The 26,147-nt window shown below is 36.7% G+C and overlaps 16 non-coding genes and 1 pseudogene across 16 annotated transcripts; all 17 read right to left on the bottom strand.

Annotated features, from left to right (window-relative positions):
* Positions 1-582: 582 nt before the first annotated feature.
* Positions 583-701, bottom strand: LOC136181934 (5S ribosomal RNA). The gene has a single exon (XR_010668250.1). It is a non-coding gene; the product is annotated as a 5S ribosomal RNA (ribosomal RNA).
* Positions 702-2,118: 1,417 nt separating this feature from the next.
* LOC136181933 (5S ribosomal RNA) lies at positions 2,119-2,237 on the bottom strand. Its single transcript, XR_010668249.1, has one exon. It is a non-coding gene; the product is annotated as a 5S ribosomal RNA (ribosomal RNA).
* A 1,417-nt stretch (positions 2,238-3,654) lies between these two features.
* Positions 3,655-3,773, bottom strand: LOC136181931 (5S ribosomal RNA). Its single transcript, XR_010668247.1, has one exon. It is a non-coding gene; the product is annotated as a 5S ribosomal RNA (ribosomal RNA).
* A 1,417-nt stretch (positions 3,774-5,190) lies between these two features.
* LOC136181930 (5S ribosomal RNA) lies at positions 5,191-5,309 on the bottom strand. Its single transcript, XR_010668246.1, has one exon. It is a non-coding gene; the product is annotated as a 5S ribosomal RNA (ribosomal RNA).
* Positions 5,310-6,726: 1,417 nt separating this feature from the next.
* LOC136182014 (5S ribosomal RNA) lies at positions 6,727-6,845 on the bottom strand. The gene has a single exon (XR_010668332.1). It is a non-coding gene; the product is annotated as a 5S ribosomal RNA (ribosomal RNA).
* A 1,405-nt stretch (positions 6,846-8,250) lies between these two features.
* Positions 8,251-8,369, bottom strand: LOC136181929 (5S ribosomal RNA). The gene has a single exon (XR_010668245.1). It is a non-coding gene; the product is annotated as a 5S ribosomal RNA (ribosomal RNA).
* A 1,417-nt stretch (positions 8,370-9,786) lies between these two features.
* LOC136181600 (5S ribosomal RNA) lies at positions 9,787-9,905 on the bottom strand. Its single transcript, XR_010667947.1, has one exon. It is a non-coding gene; the product is annotated as a 5S ribosomal RNA (ribosomal RNA).
* A 1,423-nt stretch (positions 9,906-11,328) lies between these two features.
* Positions 11,329-11,447, bottom strand: LOC136181845 (5S ribosomal RNA). The gene has a single exon (XR_010668188.1). It is a non-coding gene; the product is annotated as a 5S ribosomal RNA (ribosomal RNA).
* Positions 11,448-12,864: 1,417 nt separating this feature from the next.
* LOC136181928 (5S ribosomal RNA) lies at positions 12,865-12,983 on the bottom strand. Its single transcript, XR_010668244.1, has one exon. It is a non-coding gene; the product is annotated as a 5S ribosomal RNA (ribosomal RNA).
* Positions 12,984-14,400: 1,417 nt separating this feature from the next.
* LOC136181782 (5S ribosomal RNA) lies at positions 14,401-14,519 on the bottom strand. Its single transcript, XR_010668129.1, has one exon. It is a non-coding gene; the product is annotated as a 5S ribosomal RNA (ribosomal RNA).
* Positions 14,520-15,936: 1,417 nt separating this feature from the next.
* LOC136181927 (5S ribosomal RNA) lies at positions 15,937-16,055 on the bottom strand. The gene has a single exon (XR_010668243.1). It is a non-coding gene; the product is annotated as a 5S ribosomal RNA (ribosomal RNA).
* A 1,417-nt stretch (positions 16,056-17,472) lies between these two features.
* Positions 17,473-17,591, bottom strand: LOC136181925 (5S ribosomal RNA). Its single transcript, XR_010668241.1, has one exon. It is a non-coding gene; the product is annotated as a 5S ribosomal RNA (ribosomal RNA).
* A 1,416-nt stretch (positions 17,592-19,007) lies between these two features.
* On the bottom strand, positions 19,008-19,116 carry LOC136181873 (5S ribosomal RNA; annotated as a pseudogene).
* Positions 19,117-20,532: 1,416 nt separating this feature from the next.
* Positions 20,533-20,651, bottom strand: LOC136181807 (5S ribosomal RNA). The gene has a single exon (XR_010668154.1). It is a non-coding gene; the product is annotated as a 5S ribosomal RNA (ribosomal RNA).
* Positions 20,652-22,051: 1,400 nt separating this feature from the next.
* On the bottom strand, positions 22,052-22,170 carry LOC136181924 (5S ribosomal RNA). The gene has a single exon (XR_010668240.1). It is a non-coding gene; the product is annotated as a 5S ribosomal RNA (ribosomal RNA).
* A 1,417-nt stretch (positions 22,171-23,587) lies between these two features.
* Positions 23,588-23,706, bottom strand: LOC136181923 (5S ribosomal RNA). Its single transcript, XR_010668239.1, has one exon. It is a non-coding gene; the product is annotated as a 5S ribosomal RNA (ribosomal RNA).
* Positions 23,707-25,105: 1,399 nt separating this feature from the next.
* LOC136181922 (5S ribosomal RNA) lies at positions 25,106-25,224 on the bottom strand. The gene has a single exon (XR_010668238.1). It is a non-coding gene; the product is annotated as a 5S ribosomal RNA (ribosomal RNA).
* Positions 25,225-26,147: the final 923 nt, after the last annotated feature.

The following is a 26,147-nucleotide window of genomic DNA, read 5'->3' as shown; positions in this document are numbered from 1 at the left end:
ATTTAAACTTATTTCTGCTGTTCACTGTTCACAAGTTTGCAGGATTGAAAACCTTAATAAATCCAGAGTAAAAGTGACGATGCGAAATGGTCAACTTCTGAAAAATCGTCAATTGATTGATAAGTAAGCATCACTTGTTTGCAGGTTTTTTTTAAATTCAATCTTAATAGTAATCATTTATAATAATTCCTGATTTGGTGTAAATGTTTATTATTGATGTGAAAACATTTATAATGATGGTGAATATTTCCAGTTGAATCAAATGTATAATATGGCTACCAGAGTGTTGTGGGGAAGTAAAGAGTAACCTAAGTACAAGTAATTAAAATATGTTAATGCAGTAGTCCTTACGTAAGTAGGCTACATGTACTTTTTGAATGTAAAACTGAACTTTGAAAACAGCCTCCAGAGAGCGTAATATGTATTAATACTCACTGAAAACATTGATGAAAATTGCAACAAAAAAAAAGAGGACAGACTGCCAAATAAAATCATGTTTCATTTTCCACTGGCCTGTTTCTCTCAGTCCTTTCTCCACTAGTGAGGCAACAGCGCCCTCTTCTGGCTAAAGGAGGTATTAAAAGCTTACAGCACCTGGTATTCCCAGGCGGTCTCCCATCCAAGTACTAACCAGGCCCGACCCTGCTTAGCTTCCGAGATCGGACGAGATCGGGCGTGTTCAGGGTGGTATGGCCGTAAGCGAATGAACAGGTTGTTAAAGGGTTATTTATACATACTTAGGTTTAAAGTAACACCTCGCCAAAATTAGAGCAAGTGACTATGACCTAGTTGATTTTATTACTTTTCTACTCAAACGTGTGGGCCTATGGATAGACTTACACTTAATCTTACTAGATTCAGCAATACTTTGATGCTGGGAGTTAACTAAAGACTTGCAGCTTGTTTTTAAGACTTGTTTCACGACTTGCGGGCAAACTGAACGTTCAAACGTCTGATAAACACATTGAACAAACCGATTCCGTGAAGATTAACTTCCCTCTTTCAAAACTGGCCTGGTTAGTACTTGGATGGGAGACCGCCTGGGAATCCCAGGTGCTGTAAGCTTTTAATACCTGCTTCAGCCAGCAGGGGGCGCTGTAACCTCCTGCTATGCACTGCAGTTCTTTTTTTATTTGTCTATCATTGCTTCTACTTTCCTACAAAGTAGCTTACACTGAATTTTGATTGGGGATCATCTATAGCATATATAGGGACTGATTGTAATAATTATGAATTTTCATATAATTAGTAAGTGTTCCTTTGTGATTCCTAATGGAGGATTGTTTTTTTTAATGATTAGTTACAATGGAGAATGTGAGGGGATCAAATATGTATGCCCCACAGGGTTATGATTTCTACATGAAACATTGCAATGGCTGATTTATTCATTTGTCATTCAAGATTACCTCAAAACAAGTAAGTGGTGATAAAAACATAATTTCGAGTTGTCCCTTATATCTTAATCAATCACTGCTTAGGCTACTATAATAATCCTAAATCTTGTGTGCCTTAATGCAACATTTAAACTTATTTCTGCTGTTCACTGTTCACAAGTTTGCAGTATTGAAAACCTTAATAAATCCACAGTAAAAGTGACGATGCAAAATGGTCAACTTCTGAAAAATCGTCAATTGATTCTGAAAAAATATTGATTGATAAGTAAGCATCACTTGTTTGCAGGTTTTTTTTAAATTCAATCTTAATAGTAATCGTTTATAATAATTCCTGATTTGGTGTAAATGTTTATTATTGATGTGAAAACATTTATAATGATGGTGAATATTTCCAGTTGAATCAAATGTATAATATGGCTACCAGAGTGTTGTGGGGAAGTAAAGAGTAACCTAAGTACAAGTAATTAAAATATGTTAATGCAGTAGTCCTTACGTAAGTAGGCTACATGTACTTTTTGAATGTAAAACTGAACTTTGAAAACAGCCTCCAGAGAGCGTAATATGTATTAATACTCACTGAAAACATTGATGAAAATTGCAACAAAAAAAAAGAGGACAGACTGCCAAATAAAATCATGTTTCATTTTCCACTGGCCTGTTTCTCTCAGTCCTTTCTCCACTAGTGAGGCAACAGCGCCCTCTTCTGGCTAAAGGAGGTATTAAAAGCTTACAGCACCTGGTATTCCCAGGCGGTCTCCCATCCAAGTACTAACCAGGCCCGACCCTGCTTAGCTTCCGAGATCGGACGAGATCGGGCGTGTTCAGGGTGGTATGGCCGTAAGCGAATGAACAGGTTGTTAAAGGGTTATTTATACATACTTAGGTTTAAAGTAACACCTCGCCAAAATTAGAGCAAGTGACTATGACCTAGTTGATTTTATTACTTTTCTACTCAAACGTGTGGGCCTATGGATAGACTTACACTTAATCTTACTAGATTCAGCAATACTTTGATGCTGGGAGTTAACTAAAGACTTGCAGCTTGTTTTTAAGACTTGTTTCACGACTTGCGGGCAAACTGAACGTTCAAACGTCTGATAAACACATTGAACAAACCGATTCCGTGAAGATTAACTTCCCTCTTTCAAAACTGGCCTGGTTAGTACTTGGATGGGAGACCGCCTGGGAATCCCAGGTGCTGTAAGCTTTTAATACCTGCTTCAGCCAGCAGGGGGCGCTGTAACCTCCTGCTATGCACTGCAGTTCTTTTTTTATTTGTCTATCATTGCTTCTACTTTCCTACAAAGTAGCTTACACTGAATTTTGATTGGGGATCATCTATAGCATATATAGGGACTGATTGTAATAATTATGAATTTTCATATAATTAGTAAGTGTTCCTTTGTGATTCCTAATGGAGGATTGTTTTTTTTAATGATTAGTTACAATGGAGAATGTGAGGGGATCAAATATGTATGCCCCACAGGGTTATGATTTCTACATGAAACATTGCAATGGCTGATTTATTCATTTGTCATTCAAGATTACCTCAAAACAAGTAAGTGGTGATAAAAACATAATTTCGAGTTGTCCCTTATATCTTAATCAATCACTGCTTAGGCTACTATAATAATCCTAAATCTTGTGTGCCTTAATGCAACATTTAAACTTATTTCTGCTGTTCACTGTTCACAAGTTTGCAGTATTGAAAACCTTAATAAATCCACAGTAAAAGTGACGATGCAAAATGGTCAACTTCTGAAAAATCGTCAATTGATTCTGAAAAAATATTGATTGATAAGTAAGCATCACTTGTTTGCAGGTTTTTTTTAAATTCAATCTTAATAGTAATCGTTTATAATAATTCCTGATTTGGTGTAAATGTTTATTATTGATGTGAAAACATTTATAATGATGGTGAATATTTCCAGTTGAATCAAATGTATAATATGGCTACCAGAGTGTTGTGGGGAAGTAAAGAGTAACCTAAGTACAAGTAATTAAAATATGTTAATGCAGTAGTCCTTACGTAAGTAGGCTACATGTACTTTTTGAATGTAAAACTGAACTTTGAAAACAGCCTCCAGAGAGCGTAATATGTATTAATACTCACTGAAAACATTGATGAAAATTGCAACAAAAAAAAAGAGGACAGACTGCCAAATAAAATCATGTTTCATTTTCCACTGGCCTGTTTCTCTCAGTCCTTTCTCCACTAGTGAGGCAACAGCGCCCTCTTCTGGCTAAAGGAGGTATTAAAAGCTTACAGCACCTGGTATTCCCAGGCGGTCTCCCATCCAAGTACTAACCAGGCCCGACCCTGCTTAGCTTCCGAGATCGGACGAGATCGGGCGTGTTCAGGGTGGTATGGCCGTAAGCGAATGAACAGGTTGTTAAAGGGTTATTTATACATACTTAGGTTTAAAGTAACACCTCGCCAAAATTAGAGCAAGTGACTATGACCTAGTTGATTTTATTACTTTTCTACTCAAACGTGTGGGCCTATGGATAGACTTACACTTAATCTTACTAGATTCAGCAATACTTTGATGCTGGGAGTTAACTAAAGACTTGCAGCTTGTTTTTAAGACTTGTTTCACGACTTGCGGGCAAACTGAACGTTCAAACGTCTGATAAACACATTGAACAAACCGATTCCGTGAAGATTAACTTCCCTCTTTCAAAACTGGCCTGGTTAGTACTTGGATGGGAGACCGCCTGGGAATCCCAGGTGCTGTAAGCTTTTAATACCTGCTTCAGCCAGCAGGGGGCGCTGTAACCTCCTGCTATGCACTGCAGTTCTTTTTTTATTTGTCTATCATTGCTTCTACTTTCCTACAAAGTAGCTTACACTGAATTTTGATTGGGGATCATCTATAGCATATATAGGGACTGATTGTAATAATTATGAATTTTCATATAATTAGTAAGTGTTCCTTTGTGATTCCTAATGGAGGATTGTTTTTTTTAATGATTAGTTACAATGGAGAATGTGAGGGGATCAAATATGTATGCCCCACAGGGTTATGATTTCTACATGAAACATTGCAATGGCTGATTTATTCATTTGTCATTCAAGATTACCTCAAAACAAGTAAGTGGTGATAAAAACATAATTTCGAGTTGTCCCTTATATCTTAATCAATCACTGCTTAGGCTACTATAATAATCCTAAATCTTGTGTGCCTTAATGCAACATTTAAACTTATTTCTGCTGTTCACTGTTCACAAGTTTGCAGTATTGAAAACCTTAATAAATCCACAGTAAAAGTGACGATGCAAAATGGTCAACTTCTGAAAAATCGTCAATTGATTCTGAAAAAATATTGATTGATAAGTAAGCATCACTTGTTTGCAGGTTTTTTTTTAATTCAATCTTAATAGTAATCATTTATAATAATTCCTGATTTGGTGTAAATGTTTATTATTGATGTGAAAACATTTATAATGATGGTGAATATTTCCAGTTGAATCAAATGTATAATATGGCTACCAGAGTGTTGTGGGGAAGTAAAGAGTAACCTAAGTACAAGTAATTAAAATATGTTAATGCAGTAGTCCTTACGTAAGTAGGCTACATGTACTTTTTGAATGTAAAACTGAACTTTGAAAACAGCCTCCAGAGAGCGTAATATGTATTAATACTCACTGAAAACATTGATGAAAATTGCAACAAAAAAAAAGAGGACAGACTGCCAAATAAAATCATGTTTCATTTTCCACTGGCCTGTTTCTCTCAGTCCTTTCTCCACTAGTGAGGCAACAGCGCCCTCTTCTGGCTAAAGGAGGTATTAAAAGCTTACAGCACCTGGTATTCCCAGGCGGTCTCCCATCCAAGTACTAACCAGGCCCGACCCTGCTTAGCTTCCGAGATCGGACGAGATCGGGCGTGTTCAGGGTGGTATGGCCGTAAGCGAATGAACAGGTTGTTAAAGGGTTATTTATACATACTTAGGTTTAAAGTAACACCTCGCCAAAATTAGAGCAAGTGACTATGACCTAGTTGATTTTATTACTTTTCTACTCAAACGTGTGGGCCTATGGATAGACTTACACTTAATCTTACTAGATTCAGCAATACTTTGACGCTGGGAGTTAACTAAAGACTTGCAGCTTGTTTTTAAGACTTGTTTCACGACTTGCGGGCAAACTGAACGTTCAAACGTCTGATAAACACATTGAACAAACCGATTCCGTGAAGATTAACTTCCCTCTTTCAAAACTGGCCTGGTTAGTACTTGGATGGGAGACCGCCTGGGAATCCCAGGTGCTGTAAGCTTTTAATACCTGCTTCAGCCAGCAGGGGGCGCTGTAACCTCCTGCTATGCACTGCAGTTCTTTTTTTATTTGTCTATCATTGCTTCTACTTTCCTACAAAGTAGCTTACACTGAATTTTGATTGGGGATCATCTATAGCATATATAGGGACTGATTGTAATAATTATGAATTTTCATATAATTAGTAAGTGTTCCTTTGTGATTCCTAATGGAGGATTGTTTTTTTTAATGATTAGTTACAATGGAGAATGTGAGGGGATCAAATATGTATGCCCCACAGGGTTATGATTTCTACATGAAACATTGCAATGGCTGATTTATTCATTTGTCATTCAAGATTACCTCAAAACAAGTAAGTGGTGATAAAAACATAATTTCGAGTTGTCCCTTATATCTTAATCAATCACTGCTTAGGCTACTATAATAATCCTAAATCTTGTGTGCCTTAATGCAACATTTAAACTTATTTCTGCTGTTCACTGTTCACAAGTTTGCAGTATTGAAAACCTTAATAAATCCACAGTAAAAGTGACGATGCAAAATGGTCAACTTCTGAAAAATCGTCAATTGATTCTGAAAAAATATTGATTGATAAGTAAGCATCACTTGTTTGCAGGTTTTTTTTTAATTCAATCTTAATAGTAATCATTTATAATAATTCCTGATTTGGTGTAAATGTTTATTATTGATGTGAAAACATTTATAATGATGGTGAATATTTCCAGTTGAATCAAATGTATAATATGGCTACCAGAGTGTTGTGGGGAAGTAAAGAGTAACCTAAGTACAAGTAATTAAAATATGTTAATGCAGTAGTCCTTACGTAAGTAGGCTACATGTACTTTTTGAATGTAAAACTGAACTTTGAAAACAGCCTCCAGAGAGCGTAATATGTATTAATACTCACTGAAAACATTGATGAAAATTGCAACAAAAAAAAAGAGGACAGACTGCCAAATAAAATCATGTTTCATTTTCCACTGGCCTGTTTCTCTCAGTCCTTTCTCCACTAGTGAGGCAACAGCGCCCTCTTCTGGCTAAAGGAGGTATTAAAAGCTTACAGCACCTGGTATTCCCAGGCGGTCTCCCATCCAAGTACTAACCAGGCCCAACCCTGCTTAGCTTCCGAGATCGGACGAGATCGGGCGTGTTCAGGGTGGTATGGCCGTAAGCGAATGAACAGGTTGTTAAAGGGTTATTTATACATACTTAGGTTTAAAGTAACACCTCGCCAAAATTAGAGCAAGTGACTATGACCTAGTTGATTTTATTACTTTTCTACTCAAACGTGTGGGCCTATGGATAGACTTACACTTAATCTTACTAGATTCAGCAATACTTTGACGCTGGGAGTTAACTAAAGACTTGCAGCTTGTTTTTAAGACTTGTTTCACGACTTGCGGGCAAACTGAACGTTCAAACGTCTGATAAACACATTGAACAAACCGATTCCGTGAAGATTAACTTCCCTCTTTCAAAACTGGCCTGGTTAGTACTTGGATGGGAGACCGCCTGGGAATCCCAGGTGCTGTAAGCTTTTAATACCTGCTTCAGCCAGCAGGGGACGCTGTAACCTCCTGCTATGCACTGCAGTTCTTTTTTTATTTGTCTATCATTGCTTCTACTTTCCTACAAAGTAGCTTACACTGAATTTTGATTGGGGATCATCTATAGCATATATAGGGACTGATTGTAATAATTATGAATTTTCATATAATTAGTAAGTGTTCCTTTGTGATTCCTAATGGAGGATTGTTTTTTTAATGATTAGTTACAATGGAGAATGTGAGGGGATCAAATATGTATGCCCCACAGGGTTATGATTTCTACATGAAACATTGCAATGGCTGATTTATTCATTTGTCATTCAAGATTACCTCAAAACAAGTAAGTGGTGATAAAAACATAATTTCGAGTTGTCCCTTGTATCTTAATCAATCACTGCTTAGGCTACTATAATAATCCTAAATCTTGTGTGCCTTAATGCAACATTTAAACTTATTTCTGCTGTTCACTGTTCACAAGTTTGCAGGATTGAAAACCTTAATAAATCCACAGTAAAAGTGACGATGCGAAATGGTCAACTTCTGAAAAATCGTCAATTGATTGATAAGTAAGCATCACTTGTTTGCAGGTTTTTTTAAAATTCAATCTTAATAGTAATCATTTATAATAATTCCTGATTTGGTGTAAATGTTTATTATTGATGTGAAAACATTTATAATGATGGTGAATATTTCCAGTTGAATCAAATGTATAATATGGCTACCAGAGTGTTGTGGGGAAGTAAAGAGTAACCTAAGTACAAGTAATTAAAATATGTTAATGCAGTAGTCCTTACTTAAGTAGGCTACATGTACTTTTTGAATGTAAAACTGAACTTTGAAAACAGCCTCCAGAGAGCGTAATATGTATTAATACTCACTGAAAACATTGATGAAAATTGCAACAACAAAAAAAAAAGAGAGGACAGACTGCCAAATAAAATCATGTTTCATTTTCCACTGGCCTGTTTCTCTCAGTCCTTTCTCCACTAGTGAGGCAACAGCGCCCTCTTCTGGCTAAAGGAGGTATTAAAAGCTTACAGCACCTGGTATTCCCAGGCGGTCTCCCATCCAAGTACTAACCAGGCCCGACCCTGCTTAGCTTCCGAGATCGGACGAGATCGGGCGTGTTCAGGGTGGTATGGCCGTAAGCGAATGAACAGGTTGTTAAAGGGTTATTTATACATACTTAGGTTTAAAGTAACACCTCGCCAAAATTAGAGCAAGTGACTATGACCTAGTTGATTTTATTACTTTTCTACTCAAACGTGTGGGCCTATGGATAGACTTACACTTAATCTTACTAGATTCAGCAATACTTTGACGCTGGGAGTTAACTAAAGACTTGCAGCTTGTTTTTAAGACTTGTTTCACGACTTGCGGGCAAACTGAACGTTCAAACGTCTGATAAACACATTGAACAAACCGATTCCGTGAAGATTAACTTCCCTCTTTCAAAACTGGCCTGGTTAGTACTTGGATGGGAGACCGCCTGGGAATCCCAGGTGCTGTAAGCTTTTAATACCTGCTTCAGCCAGCAGGGGGCGCTGTAACCTCCTGCTATGCACTGCAGTTCTTTTTTTATTTGTCTATCATTGCTTCTACTTTCCTACAAAGTAGCTTACACTGAATTTTGATTGGGGATCATCTATAGCATATATAGGGACTGATTGTAATAATTATGAATTTTCATATAATTAGTAAGTGTTCCTTTGTGATTCCTAATGGAGGATTGTTTTTTTTAATGATTAGTTACAATGGAGAATGTGAGGGGATCAAATATGTATGCCCCACAGGGTTATGATTTCTACATGAAACATTGCAATGGCTGATTTATTCATTTGTCATTCAAGATTACCTCAAAACAAGTAAGTGGTGATAAAAACATAATTTCGAGTTGTCCCTTATATCTTAATCAATCACTGCTTAGGCTACTATAATAATCCTAAATCTTGTGTGCCTTAATGCAACATTTAAACTTATTTCTGCTGTTCACTGTTCACAAGTTTGCAGTATTGAAAACCTTAATAAATCCACAGTAAAAGTGACGATGCAAAATGGTCAACTTCTGAAAAATCGTCAATTGATTCTGAAAAAATATTGATTGATAAGTAAGCATCACTTGTTTGCAGGTTTTTTTTTAATTCAATCTTAATAGTAATCATTTATAATAATTCCTGATTTGGTGTAAATGTTTATTATTGATGTGAAAACATTTATAATGATGGTGAATATTTCCAGTTGAATCAAATGTATAATATGGCTACCAGAGTGTTGTGGGGAAGTAAAGAGTAACCTAAGTACAAGTAATTAAAATATGTTAATGCAGTAGTCCTTACGTAAGTAGGCTACATGTACTTTTTGAATGTAAAACTGAACTTTGAAAACAGCCTCCAGAGAGCGTAATATGTATTAATACTCACTGAAAACATTGATGAAAATTGCAACAAAAAAAAAGAGGACAGACTGCCAAATAAAATCATGTTTCATTTTCCACTGGCCTGTTTCTCTCAGTCCTTTCTCCACTAGTGAGGCAACAGCGCCCTCTTCTGGCTAAAGGAGGTATTAAAAGCTTACAGCACCTGATATTCCCAGGCGGTCTCCCATCCAAGTACTAACCAGGCCCGACCCTGCTTAGCTTCCGAGATCGGACGAGATCGGGCATGTTCAGGGTGGTATGGCCGTAAGCGAATGAACAGGTTGTTAAAGGGTTATTTATACATACTTAGGTTTAAAGTAACACCTCGCCAAAATTAGAGCAAGTGACTATGACCTAGTTGATTTTATTACTTTTCTACTCAAACGTGTGGGCCTATGGATAGACTTACAATTAATCTTACTAGATTCAGCAATACTTTGACGCTGGGAGTTAACTAAAGACTTGCAGCTTGTTTTTAAGACTTGTTTCACGACTTGCGGGCAAACTGAACGTTCAAACGTCTGATAAACACATTGAACAAACCGATTCCGTGAAGATTAACTTCCCTCTTTCAAAACTGGCCTGGTTAGTACTTGGATGGGAGACCGCCTGGGAATCCCAGGTGCTGTAAGCTTTTAATACCTGCTTCAGCCAGCAGGGGGCGCTGTAACCTCCTGCTATGCACTGCAGTTCTTTTTTTATTTGTCTATCATTGCTTCTACTTTCCTACAAAGTAGCTTACACTGAATTTTGATTGGGGATCATCTATAGCATATATAGGGACTGATTGTAATAATTATGAATTTTCATATAATTAGTAAGTGTTCCTTTGTGATTCCTAATGGAGGATTGTTTTTTTTAATGATTAGTTACAATGGAGAATGTGAGGGGATCAAATATGTATGCCCCACAGGGTTATGATTTCTACATGAAACATTGCAATGGCTGATTTATTCATTTGTCATTCAAGATTACCTCAAAACAAGTAAGTGGTGATAAAAACATAATTTCGAGTTGTCCCTTATATCTTAATCAATCACTGCTTAGGCTACTATAATAATCCTAAATCTTGTGTGCCTTAATGCAACATTTAAACTTATTTCTGCTGTTCACTGTTCACAAGTTTGCAGTATTGAAAACCTTAATAAATCCACAGTAAAAGTGACGATGCAAAATGGTCAACTTCTGAAAAATCGTCAATTGATTCTGAAAAAATATTGATTGATAAGTAAGCATCACTTGTTTGCAGGTTTTTTTTAAATTCAATCTTAATAGTAATCATTTATAATAATTCCTGATTTGGTGTAAATGTTTATTATTGATGTGAAAACATTTATAATGATGGTGAATATTTCCAGTTGAATCAAATGTATAATATGGCTACCAGAGTGTTGTGGGGAAGTAAAGAGTAACCTAAGTACAAGTAATTAAAATATGTTAATGCAGTAGTCCTTACGTAAGTAGGCTACATGTACTTTTTGAATGTAAAACTGAACTTTGAAAACAGCCTCCAGAGAGCGTAATATGTATTAATACTCACTGAAAACATTGATGAAAATTGCAACAACAACAAAAAAAGAGAGGACAGACTGCCAAATAAAATCATGTTTCATTTTCCACTGGCCTGTTTCTCTCAGTCCTTTCTCCACTAGTGAGGCAACAGCGCCCTCTTCTGGCTAAAGGAGGTATTAAAAGCTTACAGCACCTGGTATTCCCAGGCGGTCTCCCATCCAAGTACTAACCAGGCTTGACCCTGCTTAGCTTCTGAGATCGGACGAGATCGGGCGTGTTCAGGGTGGTATGGCCGTAAGTGAATGAACAGGTTGTTAAAGGGTTATTTATACATACTTAGGTTTAAAGTAACACCTCGCCAAAATTAGAGCAAGTGACTATGACCTAGTTGATTTTATTACTTTTCTACTCAAACGTGTGGGCCTATGGATAGACTTACACTTAATCTTACTAGATTCAGCAATACTTTGACGCTGGGAGTTAACTAAAGACTTGCAGCTTGTTTTTAAGACTTGTTTCACGACTTGCGGGCAAACTGAACGTTCAAACGTCTGATAAACACATTGAACAAACCGATTCCGTGAAGATTAACTTCCCTCTTTCAAAACTGGCCTGGTTAGTACTTGGATGGGAGACCGCCTGGGAATCCCAGGTGCTGTAAGCTTTTAATACCTGCTTCAGCCAGCAGGGGGCGCTGTAACCTCCTGCTATGCACTGCAGTTCTTTTTTTATTTGTCTATCATTGCTTCTACTTTCCTACAAAGTAGCTTACACTGAATTTTGATTGGGGATCATCTATAGCATATATAGGGACTGATTGTAATAATTATGAATTTTCATATAATTAGTAAGTGTTCCTTTGTGATTCCTAATGGAGGATTGTTTTTTTTAATGATTAGTTACAATGGAGAATGTGAGGGGATCAAATATGTATGCCCCACAGGGTTATGATTTCTACATGAAACATTGCAATGGCTGATTTATTCATTTGTCATTCAAGATTACCTCAAAACAAGTAAGTGGTGATAAAAACATAATTTCGAGTTGTCCCTTATATCTTAATCAATCACTGCTTAGGCTACTATAATAATCCTAAATCTTGTGTGCCTTAATGCAACATTTAAACTTATTTCTGCTGTTCACTGTTCACAAGTTTGCAGTATTGAAAACCTTAATAAATCCACAGTAAAAGTGACGATGCAAAATGGTCAACTTCTGAAAAATCGTCAATTGATTCTGAAAAAATATTGATTGATAAGTAAGCATCACTTGTTTGCAGGTTTTTTTTTAATTCAATCTTAATAGTAATCATTTATAATAATTCCTGATTTGGTGTAAATGTTTATTATTGATGTGAAAACATTTATAATGATGGTGAATATTTCCAGTTGAATCAAATGTATAATATGGCTACCAGAGTGTTGTGGGGAAGTAAAGAGTAACCTAAGTACAAGTAATTAAAATATGTTAATGCAGTAGTCCTTACGTAAGTAGGCTACATGTACTTTTTGAATGTAAAACTGAACTTTGAAAACAGCCTCCAGAGAGCGTAATATGTATTAATACTCACTGAAAACATTGATGAAAATTGCAACAAAAAAAAAGAGGACAGACTGCCAAATAAAATCATGTTTCATTTTCCACTGGCCTGTTTCTCTCAGTCCTTTCTCCACTAGTGAGGCAACAGCGCCCTCTTCTGGCTAAAGGAGGTATTAAAAGCTTACAGCACCTGGTATTCCCAGGCGGTCTCCCATCCAAGTACTAACCAGGCCCGACCCTGCTTAGCTTCCGAGATCGGACGAGATCGGGCGTGTTCAGGGTGGTATGGCCGTAAGCGAATGAACAGGTTGTTAAAGGGTTATTTATACATACTTAGGTTTAAAGTAACACCTCGCCAAAATTAGAGCAAGTGACTATGACCTAGTTGATTTTATTACTTTTCTACTCAAACGTGTGGGCCTATGGATAGACTTACACTTAATCTTACTAGATTCAGCAATACTTTGACGCTGGGAGTTAACTAAAGACTTGCAGCTTGTTTTTAAGACTTGTTTCACGACTTGCGGGCAAACTGAACGTTCAAACGTCTGATAAACACATTGAACAAACCGATTCCGTGAAGATTAACTTCCCTCTTTCAAAACTGGCCTGGTTAGTACTTGGATGGGAGACCGCCTGGGAATCCCAGGTGCTGTAAGCTTTTAATACCTGCTTCAGCCAGCAGGGGGCGCTGTAACCTCCTGCTATGCACTGCAGTTCTTTTTTTATTTGTCTATCATTGCTTCTACTTTCCTACAAAGTAGCTTACACTGAATTTTGATTGGGGATCATCTATAGCATATATAGGGACTGATTGTAATAATTATGAATTTTCATATAATTAGTAAGTGTTCCTTTGTGATTCCTAATGGAGGATTGTTTTTTTTAATGATTAGTTACAATGGAGAATGTGAGGGGATCAAATATGTATGCCCCACAGGGTTATGATTTCTACATGAAACATTGCAATGGCTGATTTATTCATTTGTCATTCAAGATTACCTCAAAACAAGTAAGTGGTGATAAAAACATAATTTCGAGTTGTCCCTTATATCTTAATCAATCACTGCTTAGGCTACTATAATAATCCTAAATCTTGTGTGCCTTAATGCAACATTTAAACTTATTTCTGCTGTTCACTGTTCACAAGTTTGCAGTATTGAAAACCTTAATAAATCCACAGTAAAAGTGACGATGCAAAATGGTCAACTTCTGAAAAATCGTCAATTGATTCTGAAAAAATATTGATTGATAAGTAAGCATCACTTGTTTGCAGGTTTTTTTTAAATTCAATCTTAATAGTAATCATTTATAATAATTCCTGATTTGGTGTAAATGTTTATTATTGATGTGAAAACATTTATAATGATGGTGAATATTTCCAGTTGAATCAAATGTATAATATGGCTACCAGAGTGTTGTGGGGAAGTAAAGAGTAACCTAAGTACAAGTAATTAAAATATGTTAATGCAGTAGTCCTTACGTAAGTAGGCTACATGTACTTTTTGAATGTAAAACTGAACTTTGAAAACAGCCTCCAGAGAGCGTAATATGTATTAATACTCACTGAAAACATTGATGAAAATTGCAACAAAAAAAAAGAGGACAGACTGCCAAATAAAATCATGTTTCATTTTCCACTGGCCTGTTTCTCTCAGTCCTTTCTCCACTAGTGAGGCAACAGCGCCCTCTTCTGGCTAAAGGAGGTATTAAAAGCTTACAGCACCTGGTATTCCCAGGCGGTCTCCCATCCAAGTACTAACCAGGCCCGACCCTGCTTAGCTTCCGAGATCGGACGACATCGGGCGTGTTCAGGGTGGTATGGCCGTAAGCGAATAAACAGGTTGTTAAAGGGTTATTTATACATACTTAGGTTTAAAGTAACACCTCGCCAAAATTAGAGCAAGTGACTATGACCTAGTTGATTTTATTACTTTTCTACTCAAACGTGTGGGCCTATGGATAGACTTACACTTAATCTTACTAGATTCAGCAATACTTTGACGCTGGGAGTTAACTAAAGACTTGCAGCTTGTTTTTAAGACTTGTTTCACGACTTGCGGGCAAACTGAACGTTCAAACGTCTGATAAACACATTGAACAAACCGATTCCGTGAAGATTAACTTCCCTCTTTCAAAACTGGCCTGGTTAGTACTTGGATGGGAGACCGCCTGGGAATCCCAGGTGCTGTAAGCTTTTAATACCTGCTTCAGCCAGCAGGGGGCGCTGTAACCTCCTGCTATGCACTGCAGTTCTTTTTTTATTTGTCTATCATTGCTTCTACTTTCCTACAAAGTAGCTTACACTGAATTTTGATTGGGGATCATCTATAGCATATATAGGGACTGATTGTAATAATTATGAATTTTCATATAATTAGTAAGTGTTCCTTTGTGATTCCTAATGGAGGATTGTTTTTTTTAATGATTAGTTACAATGGAGAATGTGAGGGGATCAAATATGTATGCCCCACAGGGTTATGATTTCTACATGAAACATTGCAATGGCTGATTTATTCATTTGTCATTCAAGATTACCTCAAAACAAGTAAGTGGTGATAAAAACATAATTTCGAGTTGTCCCTTATATCTTAATCAATCACTGCTTAGGCTACTATAATAATCCTAAATCTTGTGTGCCTTAATGCAACATTTAAACTTATTTCTGCTGTTCACTGTTCACAAGTTTGCAGTATTGAAAACCTTAATAAATCCACAGTAAAAGTGACGATGCAAAATGGTCAACTTCTGAAAAATCGTCAATTGATTCTGAAAAAATATTGATTGATAAGTAAGCATCACTTGTTTGCAGGTTTTTTTAAAATTCAATCTTAATAGTAATCATTTATAATAATTCCTGATTTGGTGTAAATGTTTATTATTGATGTGAAAACATTTATAATGATGGTGAATATTTCCAGTTGAATCAAATGTATAATATGGCTACCAGAGTGTTGTGGGGAAGTAAAGAGTAACCTAAGTACAAGTAATTAAAATATGTTAATGCAGTAGTCCTTACGTAAGTAGGCTACATGTACTTTTTGAATGTAAAACTGAACTTTGAAAACAGCCTCCAGAGAGCGTAATATGTATTAATACTCACTGAAAACATTGATGAAAATTGCAACAAAAAAAAAGAGGACAGACTGCCAAATAAAATCATGTTTCATTTTCCACTGGCCTGTTTCTCTCAGTCCTTTCTCCACTAGTGAGGCAACAGCGCCCTCTTCTGGCTAAAGGAGGTATTAAAAGCTTACAGCACCTGGTATTCCCAGGCGGTCTCCCATCCAAGTACTAACCAGGCCCGACCCTGCTTAGCTTCCGAGATCGGACGAGATCGGGCGTGTTCAGGGTGGTATGGCCGTAAGCGAATAAACAGGTTGTTAAAGGGTTATTTATACATACTTAGGTTTAAAGTAACACCTCGCCAAAATTAGAGCAAGTGACTATGACCTAGTTGATTTTATTACTTTTCTACTCAAACGTGTGGGCCTATGGATAGACTTACACTTAATCTTACTAGATTCAGCAATACTTTGACGCTGGGAGTTAACTAAAGACTTGCAGCTTGTTTTTAAGACTTGTTTCACGACTTGCGGGCAAACTGAACGTTCAAACGTCTGATAAACACATTGAACAAACCGATTCCGTGAAGATTAACTTCCCTCTTTCAAAACTGGCCTGGTTAGTACTTGGATGGGAGACCGCCTGGGAATCCCAGGTGCTGTAAGCTTTTAATACCTGCTTCAGCCAGCAGGGGGCGCTGTAACCTCCTGCTATGCACTGCAGTTCTTTTTTTATTTGTCTATCATTGCTTCTACTTTCCTACAAAGTAGCTTACACTGAATTTTGATTGGGGATCATCTATAGCATATATAGGGACTGATTGTAATAATTATGAATTTTCATATAATTAGTAAGTGTTCCTTTGTGATTCCTAATGGAGGATTGTTTTTTTTAATGATTAGTTACAATGGAGAATGTGAGGGGATCAAATATGTATGCCCCACAGGGTTATGATTTCTACATGAAACATTGCAATGGCTGATTTATTCATTTGTCATTCAAGATTACCTCAAAACAAGTAAGTGGTGATAAAAACATAATTTCGAGTTGTCCCTTATATCTTAATCAATCACTGCTTAGGCTACTATAATAATCCTAAATCTTGTGTGCCTTAATGCAACATTTAAACTTATTTCTGCTGTTCACTGTTCACAAGTTTGCAGTATTGAAAACCTTAATAAATCCACAGTAAAAGTGACGATGCAAAATGGTCAACTTCTGAAAAATCGTCAATTGATTCTGAAAAAATATTGATTGATAAGTAAGCATCACTTGTTTGCAGGTTTTTTTAAAATTCAATCTTAATAGTAATCATTTATAATAATTCCTGATTTGGTGTAAATGTTTATTATTGATGTGAAAACATTTATAATGATGGTGAATATTTCCAGTTGAATCAAATGTATAATATGGCTACCAGAGTGTTGTGGGGAAGTAAAGAGTAACCTAAGTACAAGTAATTAAAATATGTTAATGCAGTAGTCCTTACGTAAGTAGGCTACATGTACTTTTTGAATGTAAAACTGAACTTTGAAAACAGCCTCCAGAGAGCGTAATATGTATTAATACTCACTGAAAACATTGATGAAAATTGCAACAAAAAAAAAGAGGACAGACTGCCAAATAAAATCATGTTTCATTTTCCACTGGCCTGTTTCTCTCAGTCCTTTCTCCACTAGTGAGGCAACAGCGCCCTCTTCTGGCTAAAGGAGGTATTAAAAGCTTACAGCACCTGGTATTCCCAGGCGGTCTCCCATCCAAGTACTAACCAGGCCCGACCCTGCTTAGCTTCCGAGATCGGACGAGATCGGGCGTGTTCAGGGTGGTATGGCCGTAAGCGAATAAACAGGTTGTTAAAGGGTTATTTATACATACTTAGGTTTAAAGTAACACCTCGCCAAAATTAGAGCAAGTGACTATGACCTAGTTGATTTTATTACTTTTCTACTCAAACGTGTGGGCCTATGGATAGACTTACACTTAATCTTACTAGATTCAGCAATACTTTGACGCTGGGAGTTAACTAAAGACTTGCAGCTTGTTTTTAAGACTTGTTTCACGACTTGCGGGCAAACTGAACGTTCAAACGTCTGATAAACACATTGAACAAACCGATTCCGTGAAGATTAACTTCCCTCTTTCAAAACTGGCCTGGTTAGTACTTGGATGGGAGACCGCCTGGGAATCCCAGGTGCTGTAAGCTTTTAATACCTGCTTCAGCCAGCAGGGGGCGCTGTAACCTCCTGCTATGCACTGCAGTTCTTTTTTTATTTGTCTATCATTGCTTCTACTTTCCTACAAAGTAGCTTACACTGAATTTTGATTGGGGATCATCTATAGCATATATAGGGACTGATTGTAATAATTATGAATTTTCATATAATTAGTAAGTGTTCCTTTGTGATTCCTAATGGAGGATTGTTTTTTTTAATGATTAGTTACAATGGAGAATGTGAGGGGATCAAATATGTATGCCCCACAGGGTTATGATTTCTACATGAAACATTGCAATGGCTGATTTATTCATTTGTCATTCAAGATTACCTCAAAACAAGTAAGTGGTGATAAAAACATAATTTCGAGTTGTCCCTTATATCTTAATCAATCACTGCTTAGGCTACTATAATAATCCTAAATCTTGTGTGCCTTAATGCAACATTTAAACTTATTTCTGCTGTTCACTGTTCACAAGTTTGCAGTATTGAAAACCTTAATAAATCCACAGTAAAAGTGACGATGCAAAATGGTCAACTTCTGAAAAATCGTCAATTGATTCTGAAAAAATATTGATTGATAAGTAAGCATCACTTGTTTGCAGGTTTTTTTTAAATTCAATCTTAATAGTAATCATTTATAATAATTCCTGATTTGGTGTAAATGTTTATTATTGATGTGAAAACATTTATAATGATGGTGAATATTTCCAGTTGCATCAAATGTATAATATGGCTACCAGAGTGTTGTGGGGAAGTAAAGAGTAACCTAAGTACAAGTAATTAAAATATGTTAATGCAGTAGTCCTTACGTAAGTAGGCTACATGTACTTTTTGAATGTAAAACTGAACTTTGAAAACAGCCTCCAGAGAGCGTAATATGTATTAATACTCACTGAAAACATTGATGAAAATTGCAACAAAAAAAAAGAGGACAGACTGCCAAATAAAATCATGTTTCATTTTCCACTGGCCTGTTTCTCTCAGTCCTTTCTCCACTAGTGAGGCAACAGCGCCCTCTTCTGGCTAAGGAGGTATTAAAAGCTTACAGCACCTGGTATTCCCAGGCGGTCTCCCATCCAAGTACTAACCAGGCCTGACCCTGCTTAGCTTCCGAGATCGGGCGTGTTCAGGGTGGTATGGCCGTAAGTGAATAAACAGGTTGTTAAAGGGTTATTTATACATACTTAGGTTTAAAGTAACACCTCGCCAAAATTAGAGCAAGTGACTATGACCTAGTTGATTTTATTACTTTTCTACTCAAACGTGTGGGCCTATGGATAGACTTACACTTAATCTTACTAGATTCAGCAATACTTTGACGCTGGGAGTTAACTAAAGACTTGCAGCTTGTTTTTAAGACTTGTTTCACGACTTGCGGGCAAACTGAACGTTCAAACGTCTGATAAACACATTGAACAAACCGATTCCGTGAAGATTAACTTCCCTCTTTCAAAACTGGCCTGGTTAGTACTTGGATGGGAGACCGCCTGGGAATCCCAGGTGCTGTAAGCTTTTAATACCTGCTTCAGCCAGCAGGGGGCGCTGTAACCTCCTGCTATGCACTGCAGTTCTTTTTTTATTTGTCTATCATTGCTTCTACTTTCCTACAAAGTAGCTTACACTGAATTTTGATTGGGGATCATCTATAGCATATATAGGGACTGATTGTAATAATTATGAATTTTCATATAATTAGTAAGTGTTCCTTTGTGATTCCTAATGGAGGATTGTTTTTTTTAATGATTAGTTACAATGGAGAATGTGAGGGGATCAAATATGTATGCCCCACAGGGTTATGATTTCTACATGAAACATTGCAATGGCTGATTTATTCATTTGTCATTCAAGATTACCTCAAAACAAGTAAGTGGTGATAAAAACATAATTTCGAGTTGTCCCTTATATCTTAATCAATCACTGCTTAGGCTACTATAATAATCCTAAATCTTGTGTGCCTTAATGCAACATTTAAACTTATTTCTGCTGTTCACTGTTCACAAGTTTGCAGTATTGAAAACCTTAATAAATCCACAGTAAAAGTGACGATGCAAAATGGTCAACTTCTGAAAAATCGTCAATTGATTCTGAAAAAATATTGATTGATAAGTAAGCATCACTTGTTTGCAGGTTTTTTTTTAATTCAATCTTAATAGTAATCATTTATAATAATTCCTGATTTGGTGTAAATGTTTATTATTGATGTGAAAACATTTATAATGATGGTGAATATTTCCAGTTGCATCAAATGTATAATATGGCTACCAGAGTGTTGTGGGGAAGTAAAGAGTAACCTAAGTACAAGTAATTAAAATATGTTAATGCAGTAGTCCTTACGTAAGTAGGCTACATGTACTTTTTGAATGTAAAACTGAACTTTGAAAACAGCCTCCAGAGAGCGTAATATGTATTAATACTCACTGAAAACATTGATGAAAATTGCAACAAAAAAAAAGAGGACAGACTGCCAAATAAAATCATGTTTCATTTTCCACTGGCCTGTTTCTCTCAGTCCTTTCTCCACTAGTGAGGCAACAGCGCCCTCTTCTGGCTAAGGAGGTATTAAAAGCTTACAGCACCTGGTATTCCCAGGCGGTCTCCCATCCAAGTACTAACCAGGCCTGACCCTGCTTAGCTTCCGAGATCGGACGAGATCGGGCGTGTTCAAGGTGGTATGGCCGTAAGTGAATAAACAGGTTGTTAAAGGGTTATTTATACATACTTAGGTTTAAAGTAACACCTCGCCAAAATTAGAGCAAGTGACTATGACCTAGTTGATTTTATTACTTTTCTACTCAAACGTGTGGGCCTATGGATAGACTTACACTTAATCTTACTAGATTCAGCAATACTTTGACGCTGGGAGTTAACTAAAGACTTGCAGCTTGTTTTTAAGACTTGTTTCACGACTTGCGGGCAAACTGAACGTTCAAACGTCTGATAAACACATTGAACAAACCGATTCCGTGAAGATTAACTTCCCTCTTTCAAAACTGGCCTGGTTAGTACTTGGATGGGAGACCGCCTGGGAATCCCAGGTGCTGTAAGCTTTTAATACCTGCTTCAGCCAGCAGGGGGCGCTGTAACCTCCTGCTATGCACTGCAGTTCTTTTTTTATTTGTCTATCATTGCTTCTACTTTCCTACAAAGTAGCTTACACTGAATTTTGATTGGGGATCATCTATAGCATATATAGGGACTGATTGTAATAATTATGAATTTTCATATAATTAGTAAGTGTTCCTTTGTGATTCCTAATGGAGGATTGTTTTTTTTAATGATTAGTTACAATGGAGAATGTGAGGGGATCAAATATGTATGCCCCACAGGGTTATGATTTCTACATGAAACATTGCAATGGCTGATTTATTCATTTGTCATTCAAGATTACCTCAAAACAAGTAAGTGGTGATAAAAACATAATTTCGAGTTGTCCCTTATATCTTAATCAATCACTGCTTAGGCTACTATAATAATCCTAAATCTTGTGTGCCTTAATGCAACATTTAAACTTATTTCTGCTGTTCACTGTTCACAAGTTTGCAGTATTGAAAACCTTAATAAATCCACAGTAAAAGTGACGATGCGAAATGGTCAACTTCTGAAAAATCGTCAATTGATTGATAAGTAAGCATCACTTGTTTGCAGGTTTTTTTAAAATTCAATCTTAATAGTAATCATTTATAATAATTCCTGATTTGGTGTAAATGTTTATTATTGATGTGAAAACATTTATAATGATGGTGAATATTTCCAGTTGAATCAAATGTATAATATGGCTACCAGAGTGTTGTGGGGAAGTAAAGAGTAACCTAAGTACAAGTAATTAAAATATGTTAATGCAGTAGTCCTTACGTAAGTAGGCTACATGTACTTTTTGAATGTAAAACTGAACTTTGAAAACAGCCTCCAGAGAGCGTAATATGTATTAATACTCACTGAAAACATTGATGAAAATTGCAACAAAAAAAAAGAGGACAGACTGCCAAATAAAATCATGTTTCATTTTCCACTGGCCTGTTTCTCTCAGTCCTTTCTCCACTAGTGAGGCAACAGCGCCCTCTTCTGGCTAAAGGAGGTATTAAAAGCTTACAGCACCTGGTATTCCCAGGCGGTCTCCCATCCAAGTACTAACCAGGCCCGACCCTGCTTAGCTTCCGAGATCGGACGAGATCGGGCGTGTTCAGGGTGGTATGGCCGTAAGCGAACAAACAGGTTGTTAAAGGGTTATTTATACATACTTAGGTTTAAAGTAACACCTCGCCAAAATTAGAGCAAGTGACTATGACCTAGTTGATTTTATTACTTTTCTACTCAAACGTGTGGGCCTATGGATAGACTTACACTTAATCTTACTAGATTCAGCAATACTTTGACGCTGGGAGTTAACTAAAGACTTGCAGCTTGTTTTTAAGACTTGTTTCACGACTTGCGGGCAAACTGAACGTTCAAACGTCTGATAAACACATTGAACAAACCGATTCCGTGAAGATTAACTTCCCTCTTTCAAAACTGGCCTGGTTAGTACTTGGATGGGAGACCGCCTGGGAATCCCAGGTGCTGTAAGCTTTTAATACCTGCTTCAGCCAGCAGGGGGCGCTGTAACCTCCTGCTATGCACTGCAGTTCTTTTTTTATTTGTCTATCATTGCTTCTACTTTCCTACAAAGTAGCTTACACTGAATTTTGATTGGGGATCATCTATAGCATATATAGGGACTGATTGTAATAATTATGAATTTTCATATAATTAGTAAGTGTTCCTTTGTGATTCCTAATGGAGGATTGTTTTTTTTAATGATTAGTTACAATGGAGAATGTGAGGGGATCAAATATGTATGCCCCACAGGGTTATGATTTCTACATGAAACATTGCAATGGCTGATTTATTCATTTGTCATTCAAGATTACCTCAAAACAAGTAAGTGGTGATAAAAACATAATTTCGAGTTGTCCCTTATATCTTAATCAATCACTGCTTAGGCTACTATAATAATCCTAAATCTTGTGTGCCTTAATGCAACATTTAAACTTATTTCTGCTGTTCACTGTTCACAAGTTTGCAGTATTGAAAACCTTAATAAATCCACAGTAAAAGTGACGATGCAAAATGGTCAACTTCTGAAAAATCGTCAATTGATTCTGAAAAAATATTGATTGATAAGTAAGCATCACTTGTTTGCAGGTTTTTTTTTAATTCAATCTTAATAGTAATCATTTATAATAATTCCTGATTTGGTGTAAATGTTTATTATTGATGTGAAAACATTTATAATGATGGTGAATATTTCCAGTTGAATCAAATGTATAATATGGCTACCAGAGTGTTGTGGGGAAGTAAAGAGTAACCTAAGTACAAGTAATTAAAATATGTTAATGCAGTAGTCCTTACGTAAGTAGGCTACATGTACTTTTTGAATGTAAAACTGAACTTTGAAAACAGCCTCCAGAGAGCGTAATATGTATTAATACTCACTGAAAACATTGATGAAAATTGCAACAAAAAAAAAGAGGACAGACTGCCAAATAAAATCATGTTTCATTTTCCACTGGCCTGTTTCTCTCAGTCCTTTCTCCACTAGTGAGGCAACAGCGCCCTCTTCTGGCTAAAGGAGGTATTAAAAGCTTACAGCACCTGGTATTCCCAGGCGGTCTCCCATCCAAGTACTAACCAGGCCCGACCCTGCTTAGCTTCCGAGATCGGACGAGATCGGGCGTGTTCAGGGTGGTATGGCCGTAAGCGAATGAACAGGTTGTTAAAGGGTTATTTATACATACTTAGGTTTAAAGTAACACCTCGCCAAAATTAGAGCAAGTGACTATGACCTAGTTGATTTTATTACTTTTCTACTCAAACGTGTGGGCCTATGGATAGACTTACACTTAATCTTACTAGATTCAGCAATACTTTGACGCTGGGAGTTAACTAAAGACTTGCAGCTTGTTTTTAAGACTTGTTTCACGACTTGCGGGCAAACTGAACGTTCAAACGTCTGATAAACACATTGAACAAACCGATTCCGTGAAGATTAACTTCCCTCTTTCAAAACTGGCCTGGTTAGTACTTGGATGGGAGACCGCCTGGGAATCCCAGGTGCTGTAAGCTTTTAATACCTGCTTCAGCCAGCAGGGGACGCTGTAACCTCCTGCTATGCACTGCAGTTCTTTTTTTATTTGTCTATCATTGCTTCTACTTTCCTACAAAGTAGCTTACACTGAATTTTGATTGGGGATCATCTATAGCATATATAGGGACTGATTGTAATAATTATGAATTTTCATATAATTAGTAAGTGTTCCTTTGTGATTCCTAATGGAGGATTGTTTTTTTAATGATTAGTTACAATGGAGAATGTGAGGGGATCAAATATGTATGCCCCACAGGGTTATGATTTCTACATGAAACATTGCAATGGCTGATTTATTCATTTGTCATTCAAGATTACCTCAAAACAAGTAAGTGGTGATAAAAACATAATTTCGAGTTGTCCCTTGTATCTTAATCAATCACTGCTTAGGCTACTATAATAATCCTAAATCTTGTGTGCCTTAATGCAACATTTAAACTTATTTCTGCTGTTCACTGTTCACAAGTTTGCAGGATTGAAAACCTTAATAAATCCACAGTAAAAGTGACGATGCGAAATGGTCAACTTCTGAAAAATCGTCAATTGATTGATAAGTAAGCATCACTTGTTTGCAGGTTTTTTTTAAATTCAATCTTAATAGTAATCATTTATAATAATTCCTGATTTGGTGTAAATGTTTATTATTGATGTGAAAACATTTATAATGATGGTGAATATTTCCAGTTGAATCAAATGTATAATATGGCTACCAGAGTGTTGTGGGGAAGTAAAGAGTAACCTAAGTACAAGTAATTAAAATATGTTAATGCAGTAGTCCTTACGTAAGTAGGCTACATGTACTTTTTGAATGTAAAACTGAACTTTGAAAACAGCCTCCAGAGAGCGTAATATGTATTAATACTCACTGAAAACGTTGATGAAAATTGCAACAAAAAAAAAGAGGACAGACTGCCAAATAAAATCATGTTTCATTTTCCACTGGCCTGTTTCTCTCAGTCCTTTCTCCACTAGTGAGGCAACAGCGCCCTCTTCTGGCTAAAGGAGGTATTAAAAGCTTACAGCACCTGGTATTCCCAGGCGGTCTCCCATCCAAGTACTAACCAGGCCCGACCCTGCTTAGCTTCCGAGATCGGACGAGATCGGGCGTGTTCAGGGTGGTATGGCCGTAAGCGAATGAACAAGTTGTTAAAGGGTTATTTATACATACTTAGGTTTAAAGTAACACCTCGCCAAAATTAGAGCAAGTGACTATGACCTAGTTGATTTCATTACTTTTCTACTCAAACGTGTGGGCCTATGGATAGACTTACACTTAATCTTACTAGATTCAGCAATACTTTGACGCTGGGAGTTAACTAAAGACTTGCAGCTTGTTTTTAAGACTTGTTTCACGACTTGCGGGCAAACTGAACGTTCAAACGTCTGATAAACACATTGAACAAACCGATTCCGTGAAGATTAACTTCCCTCTTTCAAAACTGGCCTGGTTAGTACTTGGATGGGAGACCGCCTGGGAATCCCAGGTGCTGTAAGCTTTTAATACCTGCTTCAGCCAGCAGGGGGCACTGTAACCTCCTGCTATGCACTGCAGTTCTTTTTTTATTTGTCTATCATTGCTTCTACTTTCCTACAAAGTAGCTTACACTGAATTTTGATTGGGGATCATCTATAGCATATATAGGGACTGATTGTAATAATTATGAATTTTCATATAATTAGTAAGTGTTCCTTTGTGATTCCTAATGGAGGATTGTTTTTTTTAATGATTAGTTACAATGGAGAATGTGAGGGGATCAAATATGTATGCCCCACAGGGTTATGATTTCTACATGAAACATTGCAATGGCTGATTTATTCATTTGTCATTCAAGATTACCTCAAAACAAGTAAGTGGTGATAAAAACATAATTTCGAGTTGTCCCTTATATCTTAATCAGTCACTGCTTAGGCTACTATAATAATCCTAAATCTTGTGTGCCTTAATGCAACATTTAAACTTATTTCTGCTGTTCACTGTTCACAAGTTTGCAGTATTGAAAACCTTAATAAATCCACAGTAAAAGTGACGATGCAAAATGGTCAACTTCTGAAAAA

The sequence above is a fragment of the Labrus bergylta genome, chromosome 13 (genome assembly GCF_963930695.1).
Source record: "Labrus bergylta chromosome 13, fLabBer1.1, whole genome shotgun sequence".
NCBI classification, from domain to species: Eukaryota; Metazoa; Chordata; class Actinopteri; order Labriformes; family Labridae; genus Labrus; species Labrus bergylta.
Note: the sequence above shows the minus strand (reverse complement) of the source record. Positions and strands in the feature narration are given on the sequence as shown.